This window comes from Cebus imitator, unplaced genomic scaffold (assembly GCF_001604975.1).
Source record: "Cebus imitator isolate Cc_AM_T3 unplaced genomic scaffold, Cebus_imitator-1.0 Scaffold61, whole genome shotgun sequence".
Classification (NCBI taxonomy): domain Eukaryota; kingdom Metazoa; phylum Chordata; class Mammalia; order Primates; family Cebidae; genus Cebus; species Cebus imitator.
In genome coordinates, this window is record NW_016107376.1 from 10,464,638 (window position 1) to 10,491,702 (window position 27,065).

General features: G+C 31.3%; 1 protein-coding gene across 4 annotated transcripts in view; it reads right to left on the minus strand.

Annotated features, from left to right (window-relative positions):
• Positions 1–27,065, minus strand: part of PCDH17 (protocadherin 17) — a 107,523-nt gene that overhangs the window by 23,117 nt on the left and 57,341 nt on the right. The window lies entirely within an intron of this gene.

Sequence of the window (27,065 nt, forward strand, 5' to 3'; positions counted from 1 at the left end):
GCTGAAGCTGGTGGATCATGAAGTCAGGAATTCAAGACCAACCTAGCCAACATGGTGAAACCCTGTTTCTACTAAAAGTACAAAGGCGTGATGCCAGGCACCTGTAATCCCAACTGCTCGACAGCCTGAGGTAGGAGAATAGCTTGAACCCGGGAAGCAGAGGTTTCAGTGAACCAAGATTGTGCCACTGCACTCCAGCCTGGGACAAAGCCAGACTCAGTCTCAAAGACAAATAAACAAACAAACAAACAAAAAACTGCTGCTGAGAATGACAATGGGGCAATTTAAAAAGTAGGTTGTGAAAAGATGAAACAAGATTGAAATGAAAAAATTCAATTTTTGTCTTCTATATTATGGTTCATAAATAAATAATTTGACAAAAGACATAAGTACATACACCAGTAAAATTGATTCTGGTGACTGTAAGACTCTATTCACATCAGCCAAGAAACACATATGCAGTTGTTCCAAATCATACCAAATACTTTGAAAAAATTTTTCTTAAAATGTCTACAAATTAATTGCTATGCTTGCTTATTTCTTAAGACTACTGAAGCTTCTCTTTTCAGTTTGTGTACTGTGTTTGATTTCAATGTATATTATATCAGATGTTTGGTATCATCTCCAGGGCAAATTTACTTAAAATTTCCATACATACTGGTGAGTTATTAAATGAAATGTGTGACAATACATATGCACAAAATGTGCACATATGAATATGGATATTTGGATTAATGATCAAATAGATAGTCTTCTGTAAGGAGAATACATGTGTCTATATTTGTAAATATAGCTCCATATACATGCATGCTCTTAGTCACGTATTTAATATAGATATTATGAATGGATGATGCCAATAGATGATACTCTGTGTTTCTTCAGACAATATATTAATAATTTCCCCACTTTTCTAGAAAATGAAAACTTAAACATTAAAAATATTTCTTATTCATACATTTATTAAGAGGTATTGCTTATATTTTTCATTTAGATAAAAAAGGCAGAAATATATTTTCCTTAAGAAAGATAATGCTAAATTTTACTAAAATGTACTGTATGTTAGCAATAGTTACATGGATTATTAACAAAGACATTTCTCAATTTAGCACAAATGCACATATTTTGCTTCTTTTGGGTTTTATATCTATATTAACATTAAGTCATATTTTCCCTCTAAGGCATTCTACTACATGAAATAAATTTTGTGAAGGAGAAGAGGAGCATAAATGTCAAGTAGCTTTAAAAAGAAATTGAGTCAAACTTTAAAACTGATTGGTTGTGGGTTGCTAAAGAAATTCTATATCACATGTATATAAATACACACATATATATGCATACACATATATACATTATATAATGTATATGTATATATAGTATTCACATGTCCTAGCAAGTGCAGATCTTACAAATCAATCTATATCCAAGTTATATAATATACATCAAAGTGGTTAAACCTAATTGTGTGTAAAAACTGACAAGAGTATCTTACACACAAATGCAATAAAATATCTCTTATTGTCTTGTGATATTGTTCAAAGTAGAATGTTTCTGCCATGTTATTTCAATTTCTTTAAATGAAAAATCAATGCATGTTTTATTGTAGCATAGCAAATTACCCCTTGTCACTTTGTTTCATATAATGCCTTCCAATTATTGTGCCCATATCGTAGGTTTCAGCAGCATTTTTTTTTTTTTTTTGGATAGAGATTTGAGTCAGCAAGCGAGGATTTGCAATAGGGAATAGCTATTAAACTAAAATTATTCCTAATATTTATCTATCAATCATTATGATGACTGAAATATAATGCAAAATTAGATTTTAAAAATGGTTTAGGTTATCAGAATTATAATCAAAGGGAAAAACCTCGATAGATTTTTGGTTTTCTACAGAATTTTTGCTGCCTACTAGAGTGTTTGAGAGAGCAGATTTTGTTACCTGTAATGCCTACCATAAAGTCATGAAGACATAATAAGGTATGTAATCATCATTATTCTTGACAATGGCTACAAAGAAGAGAGAAATCATTTAAACCATTTCACTTTGATGTCAAAACAAAATGGCACACTGACAGGTACAGCTGGGTTGTGATTAAATTTCAGAGACTACGAACCTATACAGCCGAATTCTCATTCATTTTAGTCTTGAAATCAGAGAACAGGTATCTAAAGGTATAAAAATATCCAACTAAGTCAAGAATAAATCTTATCTGAAAATTTTTCTGTGACTTTCTCTAGCTCAACAATAGTAGCGGCAGCAGTAAAAATAAAAAGGCAAGTTAATATTCTTATGACAGAAAACAAACATCACTGGTCGACTACGCAATCAAAAATTCTGAGCCTATGTGTATTCTACAACTGAGGATAATTTATTTTCTGAAAGTTTATTCTTTATTTTGACTTTTAGAATTCAAATAAAAAATTTGCTACATTAAAAAGGTCATAAATAAGTAGATTCTTAGTTTAGTTTACGAAAACATGCTAAACTCATAGGGCGGCTGAATTATAGTACTAACTACAATGGTAACAATATTAGCTCAGAACATTAAGTTTATTCAGTTAGCTATCGTTAAATGTATGGTACTTAATTATTAGCTATATTCAACATGCTGTACAATTGATCTAAAAAAATAGTAACTCAGGCTAATTAATTTGAAGTTCTAGCAATTAATCTGAAGTCTATGAACAGAACAATAAAACATAATAGGATGTGCAGGAGAAAAAGAGCTAGTTTCATTCTTCTGGGACATAGACATGATTTTATGAAGAGGCATGAAAGAAGAGTTTGTTTTACTCCAATCTCCTTTACTCACTCCTCCTTATCTTTCCTCCACTATACACTCTCTTGCATCCCTAAATTTATTAGAATTTATTTGTTAACCTAACTGGGAAATGTCATCTTTACTTATTTACTATGCCTAGAAATTCTCTATGCATCCCGAATTACCTATAAGTTTTCCCTTCTCAATAAAAATTTTTTGAATGCCAAGAAGTTTATATCTGGAGTTTGTTAGGCCTAAAAGCAAGCTGATTAAGTTATATTCAAAGTCATGTGGCTTAAAAAATCCATAACCTCAAATTTTGGAGAAAAAGAAGATGCCTTTTATGGATTTTTAAATTCATATCTTTTCAAAAGAGAATGTGTCGTTAAAAAGCAGGGTACATTTACAGAAGCCAGCAAACTCCATCGCTTGTGAAATTTTAATAAAAGTAGACTGGTGACATAAAAATGAAAACAAGGCAAAACATGCATATGCATATGTGCACATGCAAACACACCACACACACAATACACTTACACACACTTACATACTTTTGCAAGGAGATAGACAGAAAGGTCAGAGTCAGGTGGAGCCCGCCAGCATCTCTAATTGTGCCTGCTTCTAATAGCTATTTTTTCTAACCATTTTTTGAACTCAGCAACAGCAGTAGCAGTTCAGAATGTGACAAAGACAATAAGAGTAGGACAGTGTTCTCCTATGGGTCTATATGGGTCATTTACAGTCGGAGACTGGCTGTCTTGCCACATGCAGCTGCATATGACACTGCTGAGCTCTTTCGGTACTTGGAGAGCACAGTGGAGGCAAAGAGAGAATATGTCTACTATCCCTTGACTCTAGCAGCCTGTTTTGTTTGAGGAGTTGAGAATTTCAACTTGAAGACCTGGATTATTGCAAATATAAATGATGTCTGGCAGTTAGAACATTGGCGAAGGCGAGAGGTTGAATTTGGCAATCTCAACTGGATTTAAAGTTTTACTATAGGTGTTCTAGATCAAATATTTTATGCTCCATATTCTTACACTCTCTACTCTGTGAAATGGGAATATCCTCACAGGGTTTCTGTGGGACTAAGTGAATACATGCATGCAAAGCACTCAGTGAATACTACTATTAGGTCATAATGCTAGGGCTGGATGGCCCAATTATAAAAGTACAATATATTTCAGACACAAACTCTTTTTAGACATGGAGCCTTTTGTGAGTGAAAACCATTTATTTTGAAGCTACATTTTAGCGTCAAAAAGAAAAACAGGCCGGGCACGGTGGCTCACGCCTGTAATCCCAGTACTTTGGGAGGCTGAGGCAGGTGGGTTACCTGGGGTCAGGAGTTCGAAGCCAGTTTGGCCAACATCGTGAAACCTTGTGTCTAATAAAAATACAAAAATTAGCCAGACATCGTTGCGCATGCTTGTAATAATTCCAGCTACTAAGATGGCTGAGGCAAAAGAATCCCTTGAACCCATGAGTTGGAGGTTGCAGTGAGCTGAGATGGTGCCACTGCACTCCAGCCTGCGATGAGACTTCCTCTCAAACAAACAAACTAACAAAAAACAGTTATTGTGGTTGCTTTTAATACACTTAAAATTTTAATACGCTTAAAACTTCTCACTCGAAATTTAATTATGTAATAAACAAATACACAAAACTTTTGAGGATGGTATTCATTTACAATTGAAACAAAAATGTCATAAATATTCTTTACTTTTATGTCATTTCTGTAATGAATAGAGTCAGAATTTCAGAGCCATTGGTCATCTATAACCATACATCTCTAATAGGAAACTATGTTCAGGATACACAAAACTGAAAACAAACATGGCACATTTTTCTGAAGAATAAAATTACTAAATGAAAAATAATTTATAACATTACTTCTCTTAAATAATATTGAAATTATAAGACATGTATGTTTTATTTTGCTTTAGCAAAGTCATGGAGGTCTTAAATTTAAAATATGAGAACCAAATACTTCTACAAGTATGTAATTACTCTTTTCTGCCTTTAGGGATCCTTTAGTGGAAAATTCTGAGAAGTGGGGCCCCACACACATTAGAGGCAGAGCAAAATGTAGAACAATAACTGATGTCAGCCATACAAATTATTTTCCCACCACCTTTCACTTCATTTCTACAAGTTATGTTAAAAAACAAACAGACAAATAACAAACAACCAAACAAACAAACAAGAGGGAGAGACATAAAGTAGCACTGTGACAAGGTAGTTTGGTGAACTATGAAAAAGAAAAAGAATGCTAGCTTTTGTCTGTCTGTGACTTTTTTGGTAAACTATACTTCATTTTTAAAAATTATTTTTTATCATATCTTAATGCTGGAAGAAAAAAGGAAGGCTTATTTTTAGTCTAAACACCTAGTTATTGTTTATATATTGTTCATTGATAATAAATGGTGACACAAGAACATTATTTTTGCTGTTATTATTATTTTATTATTATGATTACTGAGATGGGGTTTTGCTGTGTTGCCCAGGCTGGTCTCAAATTCCTGGGCACATTTTTTTCTCCTGCCTCAATTTCTAAGTAGTTGGTATTACAAGCACAAACCACCAGGTGTGGCTTACAGTACATCTTATTTACTTCTTAAGTGAACACTGTGAAAATAACTCTATTTCAGAAGTGTTTGTTCTGAATTTTTCTAGTCTAGTCTAGTTCAGATTTTAATGTGCATGACTGACTGCTTCCTTGACAGGCACATTAATAGATTTACTTTATATTTTTTCCAAAGACAAAGGCCTTTGGACAATATCAACCTAATTTCAAATAAAAGAAAGAATATATTTACGCCTACAATTCGGCTTCTTTAATCCCTCAAAACAAATATATCCATCTAAGCTTCTTCCCTTGCAGCTACTGTTCATATGCGTACATAATCTTTGTGTAGTTTGAGTCTCAAAAGAGATGTAATTATGTGTGATAGTTTATGTTTTTAGGAAGCGAGGCATGTTAGGTATCACACAATAAAATATATTTATTTTTCAGGTAAGAAAATTGAGGTCCAGGATAGTTAGGGCAGAACAAGAATTATTCAACTGATGCCAACTCTAGTCTCTTCCCACATTTCATGTATCCCTATATTTTTCTTTTTATGTTTCTTTGTGGTAGTTACTCATAACAGGTTTACCACATAATGTATTGTCCAAACCACGGCAATTTTGAAAGTGATGGGAGCTGCTATTAATAATTATGCGAGAATATGTATAAACAGAAATTTTTCTGAGTAAACCATCACTTAAGATATCCCTACTCATAAGGCAAAGAAAGATCAAGTTTAGCATCCTTTGTTTTGTTCTGACAAGGTTGTTTTTAAAAGCAAAAGAAATGAGAGTTTCATTGGGTTGAATAATTTTAACATTTTTTTCATGGAAAAGAATATAAATTTTTAATATTTTAAAATTTAAAAACAGTTGTATATTGACTGAAAAGAAGACTCATTCCATGTACGTGGAAAAATGTGGTAGAAAATCTTTATCATTTTTGAGGGAAACAATAGGTACCACAAAGGACAGGAATAGGGAAATGGTAAGAATAAGCCACAGAAAATATTAGGCTAATCAAAAAACTTTAAACCAAATAAAGAGTTATAAAAGAAGCAATAAAAACATGCCTTGTTAAAAACAAATATAATATATAAAGTAGCTAGTAAAGAACAATAGGTAAAAACAAAAGAAGGATAAAAAGGCATGAAGATCCGGAATGAAAATGCAAGTTTGCAAAGAGACTGTGCAAATTAATCATATAAAACAGGAGAGAGAAATGTAATGTGCAAATTTGATGAAAGAATTCTGGTGCCGCTCACTTGAGTAATCAAAGAATGACAGATCAATAATTAAAATTATAAAGATAGCTGGGAGGATAGTTTCTTAGGAATTCAGGAAATTAAACTTTCACCTTTTTTTTAATTTAAGGAATATAGAAACAGAGATATGAGTTATTTCACACCCATACACATATACACACTTTAAAAACACAAATCAATGAAACAAAGCTAAGTATGAACTGTCTGATAGCTCTACGACAAAACATCAATGACTACAAGGGAATGCATACACATTACAATAATACAAGCTGGAACCATTGAGATGCACCATGGCTGGTAATTATCTAGGACACTAAAAGATCCTGGCAAAAGTTAATCTAATAAATCTGCCATTATCTCTAATACCTCAAATCTGTGCCGTGAGCTAAACAGTTGTCAAAATAGAGCTCTGTTTACATATAACTGAATCAGAGTCAGTGAAAAAAGATGTCAAGCTGGTTTTATCTACCATTTTTTTTTCCTTTTCCTTTCAATTTTTGACATAAAATAGCTAGTATTTAATTCTGATTTTCTACAAGGTGCCATAGATCACTATCTGTTCTTTAATTTCTCATAAAGATATGCTACATAATGTGAATGTGACTGCTCATTTGAGTTATTTCACTCTGAAAGCCCAGCATTAACAGTATTGAAGGCCATTTTATAAGGCATCATTTCTGATCATTATATCTCTATGACCTGAATGAAGGCTTCCTTGTCAGCTTCAGAGTGAGAGACAATATGATGGACTTATTCCTGAGAGGATCACATTATTCAATTATTTCTGTGGAATAGGTAAACTTATTTCACTATATAGTGCTCAAAATTAGCAACTGAAATTGTGAAAAGCACAATATACTATTTGGTGTCTTTCAGTAACATGAGTAGGAATAGTGCCCATACTGTTTAAACAGCCTCTGTTTTCCGGGAAGATGGAGAAAGCAGCATGATTTTTCTCAACCCCTGAAAACCAATATCTAAGCCCAAAATTTATCTCAAACAGAATATTTATGTGATAGGCTCTCTAGCCTCATTTTTCCTATAAGGTCAACAGGGAATATTTGTTTCCATGAATATATTCTAGGAATGGTACTTCAGCATATGAATAATTTTGAATTATTTTTTTAAATAACTAAACAAGACAAAATCTATATGTGTGTGTATACGTGTATGTCTTTCTCTCTATGTATATATTTATTCTCTTCATACTTATATACAGAAATGATTCAATTCAATCAGTTCAGAACATGTTATAATTCTAGACACCAGAGAATACATTAGGTCAAGGTAAAATATTACTTGATGAAATACTTGTGTATAATGTTACATCAAATGTATATTGCACAGATTTTTGAAGGCCAAAAATGTTCACTATCCCTGAATACAGATGCCCTACTGCTGTGATGTGGTTATCTATGGAAATAACTGAAGACTATCAGGACTACTAAAAATATTTTAATATATTTGAAAGATTCACAGGAACCCAAAGTAAAATTATGATCTATTTAATTTCATGTAATAAATATAATTTAAATTGATTTAATGTAAAATACCCCCAGACTAGGAGTTTCGGTTCCGTGTTTTGTCACTACCTCCTTTTCCAACTTTCATTCATGCCCTAAAACAAAATCATTTATGTTTTGAGCTCTAGGATGAATATGTTAAGATATATACTCTGTATTTTATTTCATTATTTGCAATCTATCTTCTTTTTTCTCCTAAATACCATTTCTGATTATTTAACTTTTGACTCTATATAGAGCACATGTAATGACAGTCATTTTTATCCAGCCAATATGAATTGTTAACAGGAGGCTCACAGTTTAACTTTTGGTAGTAACATGTTATTACAAGCCTAACTATTAGATAACAATGGTAACATAGATATTCATGCTGGATATAATAAATAGTTGGCTTCTTAAGACCATTTAGCCTATTTTGCTTATTTGGCAAGATCATTGCATTTTTTTTCTATATGAGTTGTACACATTAGATATTAAACCTATTAACACAAATCTAAAATGATAACTTAAAAATCCAATATCTTTTGAGGAAAAGAGAAAATCATCTTAGATTTCTAGCACAGAACACATGCAAAAATTTGCTAAATCACTGTTCTGCACCATGGCTAATCTGCATAAAACCCATTTATTTTATGAATACTCTGTCTAGCCATGAAAGATCAGAAAGAATAAAAAACCAGCCTGAATTCATGGGGTTTTCACTTAATCAAAACAAGCTCATGCAGCTTAATGAAGAGAGGGGCATCTGAAAACTGAAGCAGGTGCCCCATTGGATAGAAGATGGCCTCCATAAAGATTGGACTCCCTACCTTAACAAAAGCAAATGATCCCACTTGATGCATGTATTTCCTAATGATTTCTTCAAGTCTACTTAAAAATACAAAAAATTAAGAATTATTTAAAACAAACCAAATGGGCAATTATCAGTTTGTTGAAACTGTCAGTCCGTCAGTTATGGATGCAGCAGGAGTTTAAGTAGACGAAAGCACTGCCAACCTTTATATTTGACTCTTCTTCTAACACAGACAAAACCTTTAGCAATTTCACTGCATTTAGAAGGAAAAAAAAGGCATTTTCCTTATTTTGAATCTCAATTTATAGATCTGTTCTAATTTCCATTGTTAATACTCAAAATGTGTAAAATCTGGCATCTTGCTTAAAAAACAGAACGCTTAAGTTTCTTTATCCCATGTAAGTGACAAAATAAATTTCAATTTTATTACCAATTCTTTGAAATATATTTTAAAATATGGCATATTTTAATGGATACCATATAAGATAGGCTACAAATAATTCATTCTAAGGCATGTAAAAACAGTCCAATTATATTCCACATTTGTATTTTTGCAGTGGGTAGATATCTGTATTTTTCTTTATTAAAATGATCTATTTTAAGTAACATTGACATTTTCCATCAATATTCTATTTTATTGTATTTCTCTATACATTTAATATAATTCTCTTAAAATATTGGCAATAAAATATGATTAATTTACACAAAAATATTAATCTACTTTTTTTGAACATTTATAAAATAAGAAAAATTTGGCTGTTTAAAAATAAAGATTTAAAACATTTTATATTATCTGCAGTTTTTCCTTTGTAATCCAGACAGTATAGTTAGTATTAGCCAATATTTTCATCAAATGTTTGTTAAAAGTCAAAAGTAACTAGTTTGGAAAATCAAGGTAGTAATTACAAATAAAATATAAAGATCAATTATATATTCCAATTTTTTACTAAGAACAACTGTTATGTTATCTATGTATAGAGTTTTAGGGTTCACACATTGTATTCACATGTATCAATACACTTGAACTTTATCTTGACACAGAGATCACTACTAACAGTTTTGGATTTCAAATGAGAGTCCTGAATCCAAAGTGTTAAAGGGACTTGATCTATGTTAGCAACTGACAAAACTAAACCAGGTCCCAGATTTTCTGCTTCATTGTCTACTTTTATATGAAACAACAATATATCCTGGGTAGAGCAGAGACTTAAGTTACAAGAATGCTTGTTCACCCATAATTTGTTTTTTAAGTAACATGGAAATAAGATACAAATTTCAATGGTTTTAATCTGTGAGGACAGAAATGATGTATGAAAGGGCTGAATATAGAGATGTGGTAAGTGGTAATTCTATAATCTACCACATTGGTCCATAACACTTAAATTTGGCCCCAAATTTCCATCCTTAAATTGATGTTTCTTCAGAAAAGTGTAGTTTTGAGAAGGGAATTATAACTGCCAGACTATACGTTAAAAATTGGTTGATTTTCATTAAAATAGTTGAGTAAATACATTTATTTATCCTGAAGACAAAATTTACCTTTAGAAACCAATCTTTTCCATCCTTTCCTCCATGTCCCCCTACCATTCTGTCTTTCCTTTTGTCTTCCCTTCCTTCCTTTCTTTCTTTATTTCTTTCATTTTCTTTCCTTCCTTCCTTTCTTTCTTTATTTCTCTCTGTAAACTGAAATTTACCTAGTGTGCCTTCAGACGAAAACTCCAATTTGGCAGCATCTCAAAACCAAGGGTTTGTGCTAAAATTGCTAAATGAAAGAGAAAAATGTACAAACTAAATATGATAATCTCCTTCGTGACAGTTATTTAGTATTTTAAAATGTAAATTATCAATGTACTTGAAGCTTTTCTTTGATAACAGATACACTACAATAAATAGATGGTAACTCAATCTTCCCTTTTTCTCTATATATTTGATTTTAATTTATTTAGAAAGAAAAAAAACAATTGATTCCGTTCTTTTTTCAGCCAGTGGGAGACTTTTCTAAAAATTTAATTCAATTGGATAATTGAGACTTGCACTTACAAAAATGTGTCCTACTTAGCAAGTATCCTGAGCAGCAATCAAGTGGTTAATAAAATACAAAACACTAAATTCTATATAGCACAAAAGGCCAATATCTTTCTATTCCTCATCAGGGAATTACAGAAACATCCTGACCTAGCTCTTTGGACACACAGGAGTTGCCATCCTGATTCGGATCCTTGATTAATATACTCTAGAATGATACATCTGGCAATGGCCTACATAGGATCTCTCTGAGGAGTGGGGAAAAAATAGACTATTAAAATGGAACAATTATACTATCATATACTGTAACTGGTTTTTTTTTTTGTTTTTTTTTTGGTTTTCAGGGAAATTTTGTAAAAGATTACAAATTTTTTAATAATAAAACGCTGACCTCAAGAAAAAGGAGTTTACTACAGGAAAGTATATAAAAAAAGAAAACACATAAAATTTACCATGTTGTAAACCAAAACCAGAGTTAAGTGTGTTTATGCAATAATTGAATTTGCACAGGATATGTTTTGAAGGTTCAAATTTCCTTTTAACTTCAGCATTAACAAATGATTTCTAACACTTTCTGGACATGCATTTTTTAATAGAGGAACCCCTATATATAAGAATGCACAGGTTAGAAAGAGACAAAAGAAAAGAGAAAGTCCTTCATTCTCATCAAAATCTTTTCATATTCATTGCTCATTGGATTCTAACAATTGCTCTTTATGATAAGTATGCAAGGTACGATGACATAATTTTATGAATAAGAAAGAAGGTATTATAATGTAGCCTTTATATTGTTCTCCAAAACTATTTCACATAGAACTCATATCCATTGGGCATTTTTAACAACAAACATCTTTAACTGAGAAAACATAGCATAAACCCATACACCTGGACTGATTTACCAACTTCTAGCTTTCATGTCTTAACAACTCAGTCAATACTCAACTCTTGCCAAATAAAGATCAGATTGATTTTATTCTACATCTAACTTGATCTAGATGGAAATATAAGACTTGGCTATGAAATATTCAGGATGTGCTGCCTAGACCTGCCTTGTATGCCACTGTTTAAGTCATTTACCTCAAAAAGAAAAGAAAAACACTTGATTGAATGCTGGAGTATCATTTCTAAGATTTACAATGTGTAAGTTGGAAGTATTCCTGCAACCTCCTTTGATTTAATTGGTCTCTGAAGAAATAACTTGGATTATCATGTAGAAAGAATGAAATCTAAAAATGTAATAGTTTGAAAAATTTTTAAATGAAAATCAAGATTTTGTAAAACAGTTTTTTCTAAGAAAATAAGAGATTATGAAATGTGAGAAAAATAACATAAAAACCTATATAATTTAAAAAGTAATTATTTAAACTGAAATGCTGTATAATATTTAATCTTTCATAAAAGATATCTGTGTAGCTGTAAGTTATAAAATCATGCAATCACCATTTTTAAATCATTGTGTCCCCCCACCATAATATTTGAAATAATAATATCCAAATGATTTTAAGTGAAATCAAATTTGAGAAACTTAAGAAATTTCATTTAAGAAATTTGACTTCATTCACCATTTCCAAATAATATATATAGGACTCACATCCACTCTAACCTATCTGCAATTCTTCTAAGTTAAACCGTAAAAAAAAAAGTATGAAAGAGTAATGTAAAATTTTTAAATGAATCAGAATCCCAAAATCTAAGTATTCTCTTAGAGAAGATATTTTGTATCCTAACTCCTTGATATATATATATATATATGAATATAGGTGAACAAACATACCAAGTTTCTTAATTTTATTTTTTTACTTTGAATACTACTTGGGTCCACAATTACTTATTAAACAGAAATGAAAAAAAAAAATGTTGGTCTGCATTCAGGTGTTCACCTTTAGTATTTCAACAAGTACTAACTTTCTAGGTGTTTGAAAATTATGGAAATAAATGAAAGTGGAAATCCTGACACCAGGCACATCCCTTGAGATTAATACAGAAACTATGACCTCCCATTCAGTCTGAGTCATGGATTTCTTTTTGGCTATGGAAAAGTTGACAAGTTCCACTGTCTCTGTTTCTTCTATCGAAAAAAATCTTTATGCCTCTTATATCTATGTATTTGCAAGAGAAATGGGCATACAATAATTTGATTATAAAACAAGTTCAAATAAATAAAAATTCAAAGTTTTTACAATATACTTCATCTTACTGCTGAAGATATATGATATATAAAATGTATAATTTGTTTTTTAATTGGAATGGTACTTTTTAAAATGAGATTTATGTTCATAAGCTGAGCTGAGAAAACTAACCAAGCTTTTTTTCTCCCCTTCAAAAAGGAAGGCTTGAAATGGTGACTAAAAAAGAAAAGAGTAAGAATGAAAGAAAAATAATAATCTAAAATAAGTGAATATTAAAATATAAGCTAATTTGTGTTCTTTCCATCTTCTTTTCATATTGCCACTTTTAGAGATGTGTTCCAATAAAAGGATATGAAATGCATATAGCATTTTAACATTCCCAGATGTAGCTCTTACATATTGAATAAAACATTTAAATTACTATAAAAGTAGCTGAATTAGTTTATGGCACATCTTAACTCATTTTAGTACAAAGGCTTTAAATGTCTTACTTCATTGTAAATAAGATCCCTAAATGTCAGCCTGGTTAACGTCAAACATATTACAACATTTAAAAAGTGAAACTTTAAAGTAAATTAATACAGATATAATTATCTGTTGATAAGCCAAGAGAGCAGTTAGTTAAGGTAACATTCAATTGATGTATGTAAATAAAAACTGCCAGTATGCTTCCTGGGCATGGCTAAGAAATTGAGACTCTCTCATTTACTTATCCATAAAATTGCAAACAACTTAATAATAAGCGTAGAACTATTATTCAAGGCATGAAAATGCTAAATATCAGTGTCTGGATACCAGAAAATAGAGGATGAAAAGAAATAGCAAGAGAAAATGTTATCAGCCTGCACCATGAAACATTATCAAGTTGAAATTATCTTCCTAATTTTATAAGCATTTTAACTTCCTGTTCTCACTGGCATTTATTAAACCATAAGTCACCTTAAATTGGTTTACTTGTATTAAAATTTAATAAGCTCTAGAATACTTTCAAAATAGAAAGACAGTCTGATATGCATTCAAATATAGGTTTGCCTTCAATTCAAAAACAAAATATCTTTATTAGTCAGCATAACAATAATGTGTTTATTAATTAGGCAAAGGCAAAATATGTAAGGAAACTATATTTTCATACTGGAAGCAACTAAAATTATTCTAGAGCGGCCACTTTCTCCATAAATTAAAATTTAAATTTTTTTTTTTCTCATGGATTCCCTTTCAACTTACCCATTTCTACTTTTAAATTACAGAAGGGAGATGTATGAAGCTATTTGTAAAGCTTTTAAACTTTTAATTGATGTGTACACATACTACATCTATGAGTACCGAAAATAGCTTACATTCTTTTTAAAAATTAAAATGTAAATGTTAAAAGCTTTAACATTAAAAAATAATCACAAGAGAGGCAGATAGAATAATACTTAGTTATTTCCCACTTTTTCTCTCTCCGTGGTCCTTATGTCTTTGGTTTTCTTTATGATTACTTTTTATCCCATTATTTTAAATAAATTATCTATTATTAGTCTGGTCATAAATTTAAATTTGTCCTGAAATATCTGTCCCAGTGAAAGAATTAAAAATGTCCATTTCACCCTCAAAAGTTAGCCATTTTGGATGGGGTGATGGTTGTAGCAAACCACCATGACACCTTTGTACCTACGTAAGAAACCTGCATGTTCTACATATGTACCCCAAAACTTAAAGTATAATAAAAAAAATTAGCCATTTTGAATTATAAGTTGTATGATCATCCTACTAAATACTCTCAATACGTGGTATAAAAATGGTCGTGTATTGAGTAAATGAAGTTCATTTTAAATGAACAAAATGTTTGCTTCATTTTTTCTATTTCTTTCATTTAATAATAGAATTTTAGCTGAAATAGTTAAATATTTCTTCATAATTATTTCAAATTTAATTTTGGTACATACTTTTGACTAATGAATTGGTGAATAGTCACCAAAGAATTATTAATTTATTATACTTCCAATGAGCAAGAGTAAAAGAAAAAATATACATATTTCAGACACTATTCTGAGACTGTAATTTTTAACTCAAATGCATGTAATTTAAATGTCTGTAAAATGATACTGCCAAAATGTTGATACTGCATTTAAAAACCACAAGGGAATACCGTTTTCAAAGGTTATACAGTTATACTGTCAAAAGAAGGGCATACAATATAGCTAGTTAGAGTAATGCAATTAGTGAATATGCTGTGCTTAGATTATCACGAAAACTATACCTGGCACAAGGTAAAGATTTCATGATTTATATCACACTTAAATGATACTACAAAGGACTTATATTTATGGATTATGCATTGTATCAAGTTTTCCTACCCGAAAATTTCTGATTTTATTTAGAAGTCATATTCTTTGATCCTAAGTATACATTATATATACTATTTCACCTAATGAAATTCATGATTTTGCTTATTTTGAACTTTCCTATTTAGTTTCAGTTGCATAGGTTGATAAAACAAAGTATAGTCATTCGTAAACATTACAGCAATAATTTTAGGTTTTCTAATCGGCTCTATCTAAAACTTGAACTCCCTTACACATCATTAAATAATCTCTTTACATTCTAATTAAAGAACCTTTGAATACAATCTCCTACACTCTTTATTATATTAAAATAATATTATAGTAATTCTTAAAAGTTACTCTAGATTCTATTAGTTCACCTGATGTTGCTTCTTTTTGTATTGCCACTTTTAGAGATGTGTCCCAATAAAAGATTATGAAAAGGATATGTTTTCACTAATTTGTGAAAACACTTGTGCCCAAACAATGCCAACAATACAGTAAAAACCCAGTGTGAATATGGATAGGATGCTAGTCTAAATATTAAAATAATTATTTTTCATACATGATTTTAAAATCTAATTAAATATGAAATATAAAAATCTAATTATATTTCCTTCTGAAGAGTATTTCTTTTTTGGACACTGGCCTGGTTTTGTGAAAATTCTGAGGAATCTATAGTCTATTAATTTTATTTTAACTTCCTTTAGAGTTATCGTTTTCATCAAGAACCTTTAAAAATAAGCAAATCCTTTGAAACAATAATTTTGCTTCTAGTGTCACTTCTTAAGAAAATAATTAGAGATCTTATTTTAAGACATATCTTTAACAGTATATTTAATAGTATATTTACTATATCTGTAAGTGTAATTAGAATAGCCTATTTATAAAAGTAATTATAAAATGCATGTGTATATGTATTTTTTCTCACAATAGAGGTATGCATCAATAAAGAATGCTTCACTCACCGTTCTGAATACTGAGTTGAATATGACTAATGATTTTGAAGAAATTTAGGAGTCAATGATTTGCTTATAATATAATGCTAAGTGTTAAAATAAATGTACAAATTATATATTTGGAATAAATCCAATTGCATTATGTATATACCAAAAAATACACTCAAAGATACCTGTTGAGAAAATATGCAATGTATTTTTAAGGTCTATGTAAATTTGATTATACTTTATAATTTCCATGAAGGTTTTATATTTCACTGTAAGAGAACCTCATCTAGAGTATCCTTTTTAAAAACAGATTACAAACATCATCAGTAAGGTAATAACCAGGAATTGTGCCTTCCCATTTTCTATAAAGTCCAATACAATCCTCTTCAACATTCTCCCTTCCCAAACTAAGACTTCCTCCAATCTCAAATTTGTTGCTTCTGTCCCAGCCATGCTGGACTTTGTGCTTTTGATTCAGCATGTCAGACAATTGGGAAATGTGCTGGTCATTTTCTCTGCTCAGAATTCTTCCCCAGGGAGTTACTGGTTGTACTTTCTCATTTCTTTCATATGTTGACTTGAATGATGTATTGTTCCTAAGTATTGTTGTCTACCCCTTCTACAATGTATCTTGCACATTTGTACTCAAAAAAAGGTGTTAAATGAATGAATTTTGTTGTTCAGAAATATTTGTAATTATTAACACAGTATCATCTTTATCATTAGCAACAGCAGGATTGCTAAAATTTTTTGAAAGCAAAAATGAATTTCTTCACTAATGAATTTTTACTCATTAATATTATCCATGAAGAATTTATCATGGCCTCTTCTATACTAAGAAAATGATTCGTGAAATTCAAGCAGGGGATGCCAATGCTTCAGTGGTGGAATTAGAGTCAAGGTTGATACAACAGTAAAAGTTCTCCATATATCTGTATATACACTGCATTATGAGGTGTTAAGACAAATTAGAGAGAATCTAGTTTGCTCCTCTCGTTTATGGATAAGGAATTTAAGACACAGCCAAGTAAAGGAAAGTCTTAGCCAGAGACATAGATCTGCACCTGGTATTATTATTGAGTCAATACTGCAAGTGAGTCTAACTCCTGATCTAACATTCATTACAATGATGTGTAATGTTTCAAGTCTTCTGTTGTGCATTTGATGATATGTTAAAGTACCTTGAGATAATATATAGCATTTCTGCAAATACTCATACACCCTAACAGACATTTTAATGTCAGTAAATATTTGGAAACTAACTTGTACATACACATACACATCAAAACACAAAATTTGAATTAAGGAGAAAGATCAGCTTTAATGAAAATAGCCATTCATCTTACGTTTCTCTGATAAAATTTTTTAAATTGCATTACTATGTGTTTATTAGTATCAAAAGGAAAATTTTATTATACTTAACACACACAAACACAATGTTTCACAAATATTTTTTATATTTATTTTATTTTCAGACAGGGTCTCACTCTTTCACCCAGGCTGGAGGACTGGAGTATAGTCATGTGATCACTGTGGCCTAGTACTCCTGAGCTCAACCCAAAGAGTCCTCTCATCTCAGCCTCCTGAGTAGCTGGGACTACAGGTATGCACCACAATGACCCCGAATATTTTTAAATGTTTCAACTACGTAACTCTTGAGGGAGCGAAGCCCATGACTTCTAAAGGTATCAGAGAAAATGGTAGGGTTGGGGGGTGGCGGTGGTGGAAGAATGATTGAATTAATCTTTTTCGCTGGAGAAAGTATTTCCACAGATGTTAGTAGCTCATTGCCCTATAAGGGATACAAATGAACAGTGTCTCTCTACACAGTTTATCTTGACTATATACTCTCACAGGATTCCAGCTATCCTGAATATATTTGCACTTGATGAAGGTGGAGGATAATCTGTCATGTGTGAGGACTTAGCTCCACTGGGGGAGCTCCCTCCACAACTTCAGCCTTGGACAGGAGTGACAGAGGGAAACAAGAGGACTCATCATTATAGAAGAATTTATGTTATTCATCCTTTCATGTGGACAAAACTTTCATTATTCTTTTCAGGTATTCACGGTCAAATTGGGGGTCTAATGTTTAGCTGTTTTATATATTTTAATCATAATATTTTAAATTACTGAATCCAAATGAAAGGCACTATACAGGGCAATAATGAAGGCAAATCTTCTTTTTAATTTTTTTCAAGTGAATTCCTTCATAGGTACTTCTTTGATAATATAATTTTTGATTTAGATAAATGAAGTTAGCTTCATTATTAAAGAATGAACCTCAAAAGTGAGTCAATCTATACAATGCAAATGTAAATCGAATTGAGATTGAGATTGTGTTTGTTCCAATAGCCAGCTCCTTCTAATTTGAACACATCAAAACACCTACAAAAACATTCTAAGAAACTCCATTGAAATCAAAGGGCTTGTTTCACACACCTAGAAATAAGTTTTAGTTCTCTCTCTCTCTCAAGTAATTTGCTGGTGTTTTCTTGGCCACTTTCAAATTCTTTAATTCCAACCATTTACCCTTCTTTTAATGTTTCAAAAGTAATTTACTTTCCACTTGTGAAATACAGAACATAAAGTTATTTTTAATAATGAAAAGTAGAAATGTAAATGAGAATAAAATAAACTTCCTAAAATTGCATTTTATCAACTGAATTTGGAATTGCACGATATGCCATTTTTAGACTTCTATTACAACCATTATTTAACTATTCTGAATATATATTAGAGATTACTCATTAAAAAATAGTCCGGCAGTTGGGAAATTCCCTATTTTACTTCTAACCCTTAGTTATACATTTAAAGGATGTGGCTCACTATGTACTTAAGATAAAATGCTGGAATTTCAAATAAAACACAATCATCATAACAAAAAGATTTGTGAAACAGACCACAGTGGCATTCTAGGCTGAAAAATTCTAAGCATCCCTTGTTGAGTATTCAAGAGGTTTTCAAATTATTTAATCATAGACCATATTTCGAGGAAATAATTAAACTTTCACTTTGCCTTGAGAATTCAAATATAAGTTTTTTACACTATCTAGGTTTAATACCATTAGCAACTTAATTTTAAAGTCTAAATTTTATATTATTTTCATATTTCCAAATCTAGTTTTTTATATTACAATATATCCCTTCTCTAAATTACCCAGACTTTGTTTCTCCTACAGATGTCATATCCATCTAATAGCCAAACGCTGTTATTTATTTCAAACTATCTCAAATCTTCATCCTTCCACTCATACTGACCACCACATAAATTCTGATTCATATCACTTTATATGGGAAATAGACTCAGATTGGCCCCTTTGACATCATCTTTTCCATCCTACAATTTGTCTGTGGAGTCATTGAAAAAGCTTTCCTAAATGACTGCGTTATGTTATGCTTCTGCCTCCATATTTTTGATGGTTTCCTACTGATCATTAAAAATGTTCAAATTCTCAGGTTAACATCCAAGGTTCTGCACAATTTGGCCTCAGTCCTTTTCTGCTAACGTTAGTAATTTTTTAAATACATTCAGAATTGTTGAATTATTTCAGATTTATAGAAAAAATGAGCAGTTACTACAGAAAGTTCCAATTTGCTCACAAATAGTTGGCTCTATTATTGACATCTTCTATTTGTATGGTACATTTGTCACAACTGAGATCTCCCTGTGTCACCCCAGCTAGGGTGCAGTGGCACCATCATGGCTCACTGCAACCTCAAACTCTTGGGCTCAGGTGACCTCCCAGCATCAACCTCCTGAGTAGTTGGGACTACAGGTGCATGCCACTATGCCTGGCTATTTAGGAAAATTTTTTCATAGAGGCGGGGATTTCACTTTGTTGCCTGGGTTGGTCTTGATCTCTTACCTTCAGGAGATGCTCCTGCCTTGGCCTCCCAAAGGGCTGGTATTACAGGCACGAGCCACTGTGCCTGGCTTAAAGTCCATACTTTATTGTGGTTTCCTTAGTTATTGCCGTATGTCCTTTTTGTGTTCTAGGATCCCATCCACAACCTGACTCCACAATTTTTTATTCTATTTAAAAATTATTATGATTTCATTATACAAACCAGACACCCACAGGTAAGATAAATTTTTAATCCAACCAACTTTTATGCTCAACTCCCATGCATTACTTGATATTCATAGTAGATTTAAAGTATTTTTAGACTAGTATTCATAACTAGCACAATCTCAAACTACATATTGTTCCAAAAGCTTTAACAACACAAACAGCAACTGAGGGTAAGTGAGCTTTAAAAGATCAGGAATTAGGCTTTAGACTTGTTTGTACATAATTTCACACTTTCATTCCTTATATAGTGGTACACATAACTGTTGAATCACTTAATGCAAACTATATTTGAGAAGATTGAAAAAAATGTATACCACTTTGAAGAATCAGTAATGCTTTATATGTCAGTACCATTATTGCTATATAGATTTTACCTTGCCCAATATTTTTAATAGATATTACATATTAAAAGCATAAAGATAATTATAAGGGTATACTTATAGTACTAAGGGACCAAACTACTTTTAATCTCCCTCAAGTAAATTAGAAGAAAATTATAGATAACATACTAATTACTATCTATCATCTCTATTTATCTTTGAAGATTTTAATAAGAATTTATATGGCAACACACTATTGACTCAACTTCAATTTCAGTATGATGTTGAACCAAAGCAAATAAAAATCTGACTTCTTTTTAAAGTAATTCATAATGCAGATAGATTCCCCCCAAGGCAGAATTAATTACTATGCTATATTATTAAGTGAATTTGGGTAGTTTGACATTACTGAACCGGTATCAGAAAAATTTGGTTATGTTAGAAGAAAATGATAGCATATCACTTGAACATTGCTGGCACTAACACATGTATCAAGCATATTCAAATGAACTGGTGATACGTAAGTAACAAATATAGTAAAATGAATGTACATATTTATATTCATAACACCATAGTTCTAAAGCCAATTAAGTAAACTACTTATCCTCTATTCATAAAAGCATAATACTCATAATATAAAACCAATAACTTGCCCCATGGCTTTGAAAACGCTGTTTCTTTCATTCTTTTCAACATTCAACATTTTAAAAATGATGGTTAATGAAATATTGTCATATGAACACAGAAATAATTAGGTTGATAAATAATGGGTTTTGAATACTTGTGTGCTCACAAGTCTGTGAAAATGCATTATTAACTATTGTTTATACATTTTGGAATTTCAAGGACAAGTTCCTAGCAACCTGGTATAATTTCCAGGCACAATTACAATATATTTAAGAAGTTAATAATATTCTGGGAGATGTAGGCTAGGTGTAATTTTTAAAATTTTGAAGAGCTTATGTTATTTAAACTTTGAATATAAAGGTAAGTGTATAAACAAAATAATGTATGTTTTATATATATGCATGTGTGGCTATAAAGCAGAACATATATTTAGTAATCAAATATAGAAAGTCAAACTGCATCTCATAAGAACAAATCTAGGTGGAGATTTATTTCTAACCTCTAGGATTCTATGTAGCCTAGTTTTTAAAAATCTCAATATATTACAGAAGGAAAGTGTCAGCAGGAACATAGTATTGTTTTCCTCAGTAAAAATGCAAAAAAGAAACCTGGAAAACTCTGGCCTCTGGAGAGTCATTCTTTTAACCTTTATTATTTTAAATATGTGTTCTCCTACAAGTTTAAATTCTAGGGGATCTCACCTAGTGACCCAGAGGCACATTATTCCTCTCTTTAGAAACTATGTACATGTGAGTACTCTGCTGCTATTCCTTTTCTTGGTGATGTCTTCTGATTGCTTTCAGTAAATCTTTCATTTCTATCATTAACTTCTCTACATCTCAATCACTTTAGATTAACTTACCTAAATTGATGGTTTTTAAATCAGTGCATATATATGGCTAACTGAATCAGCATTTCACAAATAAATGCACACTACTATCTGGGTGTTCAAATTGAATTATTTACTTAGAAATGTGTCTTCTGGATACAGTAATAGGAAAGGCCATTTTTGAGTCCCGAGGAATCTTTACCAGCCTCACCTGAGGTCCTTATTATATTTACTCACAGAATGAGCTGTTATTTTGCTGATTTGTCTCCTGCATTTCACAGTGTCGATTTGATTCACTATTTTCCTGAAGGTGTCAGCTTATAACTTACTGTAATTTTTGTATGTACTTTATAGTACAAAATCAGTTATAGAAAATTAAAAGCTAACCTAAGTTTTCCTGTCTTTGTCTCAAGATTACATTATATTCTGAGCATCTGCAATCACATATTTCAAGTAAAAAAGTCACACGTTTCAAAATGGATTGCACTCCTTCTTTGCAATGTCCAGGTTCTCTTTCCACTCTTCCTATTGAATCATTTGTTTTCTTTGCACATTGTTTTGGCCAGCCAATACTACTTAATGGCCCAACAGTATCATTAAAACCTAACAGAAGTTCTTAGTACTAAAAAAAATGACCATTCTATCAAGGATATCCAACTCCCCAATAAAATATTAAGGACTTTATTCTCCAAATACAATCATCTTCATGACTCCCTCTTAACTACCACCTGGGCTGTTTAGAACTTCATTATTTCTCACATGGGCTATGACCACTGTAAAATAATAAAAATATTTACGAAATTAGGATTAGACATCCTAAGCTAAAATTTTGGCTTAGTCACGCAAAAGCTCTAGTGGCCTTAGAACAGTTATTTCCTTCATTCCAAATGAAAATAAAAATGCCTATCTTATGAAACTGGTGAAATTTTTGTATGTTTCCTGAGATAAGTGTACATAATTCTATTCTTTGAATAGTTATTAAATGTTGTATCTGCTTCTGACTTCAACAGAATTGCCCTAAGGCTTAAACATTATGAATAGTTTCATATCATGCCATTTACCGGATCAAGATCCTTTAACATTTACCCACTATCGACTTCACGTTCTCTAAATTCTTCTCCTTAACAGGTGTTGTTAGTCCTCGATCAATCTTTTTTTCTTGTAATCTAATCATTGGGAATATATTGGAGAATAACAGAAATATTTTCTTCTCCACACAAAGCCTGCAGACTACTTGTGGAGACAAGTTGGTACAAAAACAACAATTAAAAAAAAAAAAAAAAACCGAAAAGAAGAAACTGCCTCAATAGCTGGTTGTAGAGTGAGCTAGCAGGGTGACAGAGAAGATTTGTTGGCCAAGGTTAAAAGTTTACATTGTTTTGGAAGCTGTGTGCATTGTAATTGGAAGAGTGAAATGACCTAATTTACATGTCAAGTAGATCACTTTCTTGCTAACTGTTGGTGATTGACAACAAAGAAAACATGTGACAACCTGAGAGGGTATTCTGAGAAAGAAAGGTAGCCTGGGTAGGGAGATACGCTGGGGGTGAGTGAACTGAAGAAATTTCGAGTAGAACTGAGGGGTGGAAGCACAGCCTAATGACAGTTGTTAGCATGAGGAAGCGAAAGGAAAAAATAAAGAGTTCCTTTGTTTTTAACTGGAGTGACTAGGTAAATGGGAGGATTCTAAGAAGGAGGATGCCTGGGGAGGGCTTGAGATGGAAGTGAAGATAATGCTGGCAGGTTTGGGATGGAGAAAACAATTCTTTAAATGGAAGTCAACCAAGTATGTGGGGTTTCTTTGTTCTTGCTCTATTTTAATTATGCAAAACCTTTGATCAAGTACCTAGAGAACTGTGAAATGTCTTATGAATACAGAGGGACTACAATGTTTTGCACATTGTAGGGTCTCTTTAAAGGGGAATAAAATTTGTGTGTGTAATATAGATATCTTGGAAGAGTGTGAGATTGTTCTAAACGTAACACTCATACTAGCACTTAATAAATACCCTATTTAAAAAATAAAAAAAAAGATCTTTATTGCTCAAAATTATCAGAAGTACCATTTGTCACTGAAAGACACTGAATTGGGAGATAGACCATATACTTAGAATTGTTTCATTATATCTTGTTTTCACCAGTGGTTATATATTAATAAGCTAGGCCTCATATATAAGGGTGGTTTTAAGAGTATATAGAAATTAAATTATTTTTAAATGGTATTAATGTGTCAACACAGAGCAGACGCTGTAGCAATAAAATAGAGATTATTCTGGGTAAAGGCAACTCATCTATATAAGCACCAAAATAATCACAATCAGATAACTATAGGTGGTGCTGAAGTACTCTCCATAAATCTTTAAATTTAGTTATAAAGGGTACAGTTCAACTTGCCTTTTAAAAGCAACATATATAACTGTTCTGCAAACTCTCCTTTGCACATCATTATTTAAGACTGTAAATAAGCAAAAAAGAGCACAGACATGGCATAAGACAGAAAACTCCTGTACTGCTAAAGGCATCAAAATGGGCAAGTTACGTCAGTTCTCTGAGGCTCAGGTTTTCATCTTTTAAAGGTGATAGCAGCAATATCATCAATTTGAGGGGAAATGTGTTTAAAAGCACTTGCTGCAATGCTTGACACACAGCAGATGTTTAATAATTTTTTTTCTTCAAATTACCTATTATTACTAGCTGATCTTTGTTATCTGATTGAATAAGTTTATATGGTTTGTTATATATTTATACTGTTTTAAGAGTTTCATTAGGAATTATATTTAAGGGACGGGTGTCAGCTCTGCTGTAAAAGTGAGTGGGAAAAATCAACTCTGATTATCATCAACAAACAGAAATCGATATATTGTATAATATTTCTTGTGATTTATGCTTATTGTTCAGAATAATTTCAATAAAAGTCTTGGGCACAGCAATTAAATTACATGATATTATAATACACAAAAATCAGAAAGTTTTAAACATGCCACTGTCCTTCTGAAACTTTATGAATGATCAGCTTGGGCATCAAGTTATTTGCATATCCAGTCCTCCTCAGGAGTATCATTAAATAATCATTCTAAAGCAACAACCTGACTAGGTAACCACACTGAAAATAAAGCTTTTTACTGAGTCTGCAAAAGATGATTTATCCTCATTAGTATGGCATTCAAAGTCCTTCATAATGTGACCCCAACAAATTATTTTGGTCCAATTTATCTCCATTACAACCCTACAATCCAGTAAAAATATTTTGATTTATTTGCCATTTCTAGATTATGCTATGACTTGCTACATCTCCAGTTGTTTGATGATGCTGTTATCCCACCTTTAAACACTCAATTCACTTTTTAAATTACTGTCAATTTTTGTAATTTTTATATTTTCATCTGATAGAGCCTACTTTCAAGACCCTATTAAAAGCTCATCTAATTTGTGAAGTCATTCCTTATTTACCTCTCTAGCAAAATCAATTACACACACACACACACACACACACACACACACACACACACACACACATATGTATATGTTTATATAACATTTACCTAGTGAAATTAAGGCTAGATTAATAGAGTTGATCTCCTCAAAGACACTTTGATGGCAAAAGTGGTGTCATATACATGAGTGCTGAAGAAATATTCATCTAATTACTTTAATCATATATTTATTAATGATAATGAGACCTGGCCTTGAACAAACATCAAAACATAACCCCATGAGTAAAGAAAAAATGATCAGATTTATATTTACTTAAGATGTAAACTTTTGTCTATTGTTTTTTAGCAGAGTGGAGTAATGCTTGCATACATCATGAAGTTACTCTTTATGCATTAAAATTTTCTCAGGTTTTCTTGCCATCTCCCATTAAATACTATAAATACCGCTAGCTTATAGGGGTAAAAGGTCAGATGTCTGTATAAAGAATATTACATAATGAACACAGTAATTCAAATTAGAAAGAAAATGACTCAGAACAAAAACAAAACAAAACAATCTTTTTTTCAATATGAATTTTCAAACCCTCAAAGAAAATGAAATCTAGGGAAGACAAATGAATTTCCATGAAATATATATTTTGTTTCAAAAATAAGCCCAGTGTCACAGATAAAAGTGCATTGGTTATTGGTCTGCAAATCCTAAAAGCGCTATTCAAAATGATCCTATGCCATGATTATACATTATCATGTGCCTAGATTACTTTTTCGCTTCCCAGAGTAAATATATATCATATTTACTTTGGCTGGACTAAATAGTCCATCACCACTTATACTCCTTTTTTTTTGTATCCAGTCCAAAGATTCCTAACTGCACAATTCTATTATGATTTCATAGAATATTAGATTAAATAATTTCTCTTGATAGTGGATAATTTTTTTCATTATATGACTACTTAAATCATCATCAATATAACTTGTCATCAAGAATTTTAAAAAGGAAAAGCTGTAACAGGCAAATTAAATATAAGACTGCATATTCCTTATTCATAATTTTAAAATAAAAGAAATTCATATCTGGAAGTAACTTTGTTACTTTTTTGGTGAATAAAACTGACTTGAACTGACATAGGTTACTTATATTATTAGTTTACCCCATTTACTGTGAATATTCAGATTTTTCACTGGGATAATGTTAATGTGTTTGATTATGGATACTGGCACAGATTCCAGTGGAAATACTACATAATGTATGTATAGACAATATAGCACCTTTCTAAGATCAGAAAAAATTTAATTCTGGAAATCATTCAGTTCCAAGAATTATAGACCTATATACCATAACATCAATTTTCAAAAATTAATGAGAACTCTGAGATTGAAAAGTAAAGAAAATATTAATTTTAACATGTTAAAATATTTTGTTTGATATATCATGCTCCTATTTCTTTTTTTTTTTTTTTTTTT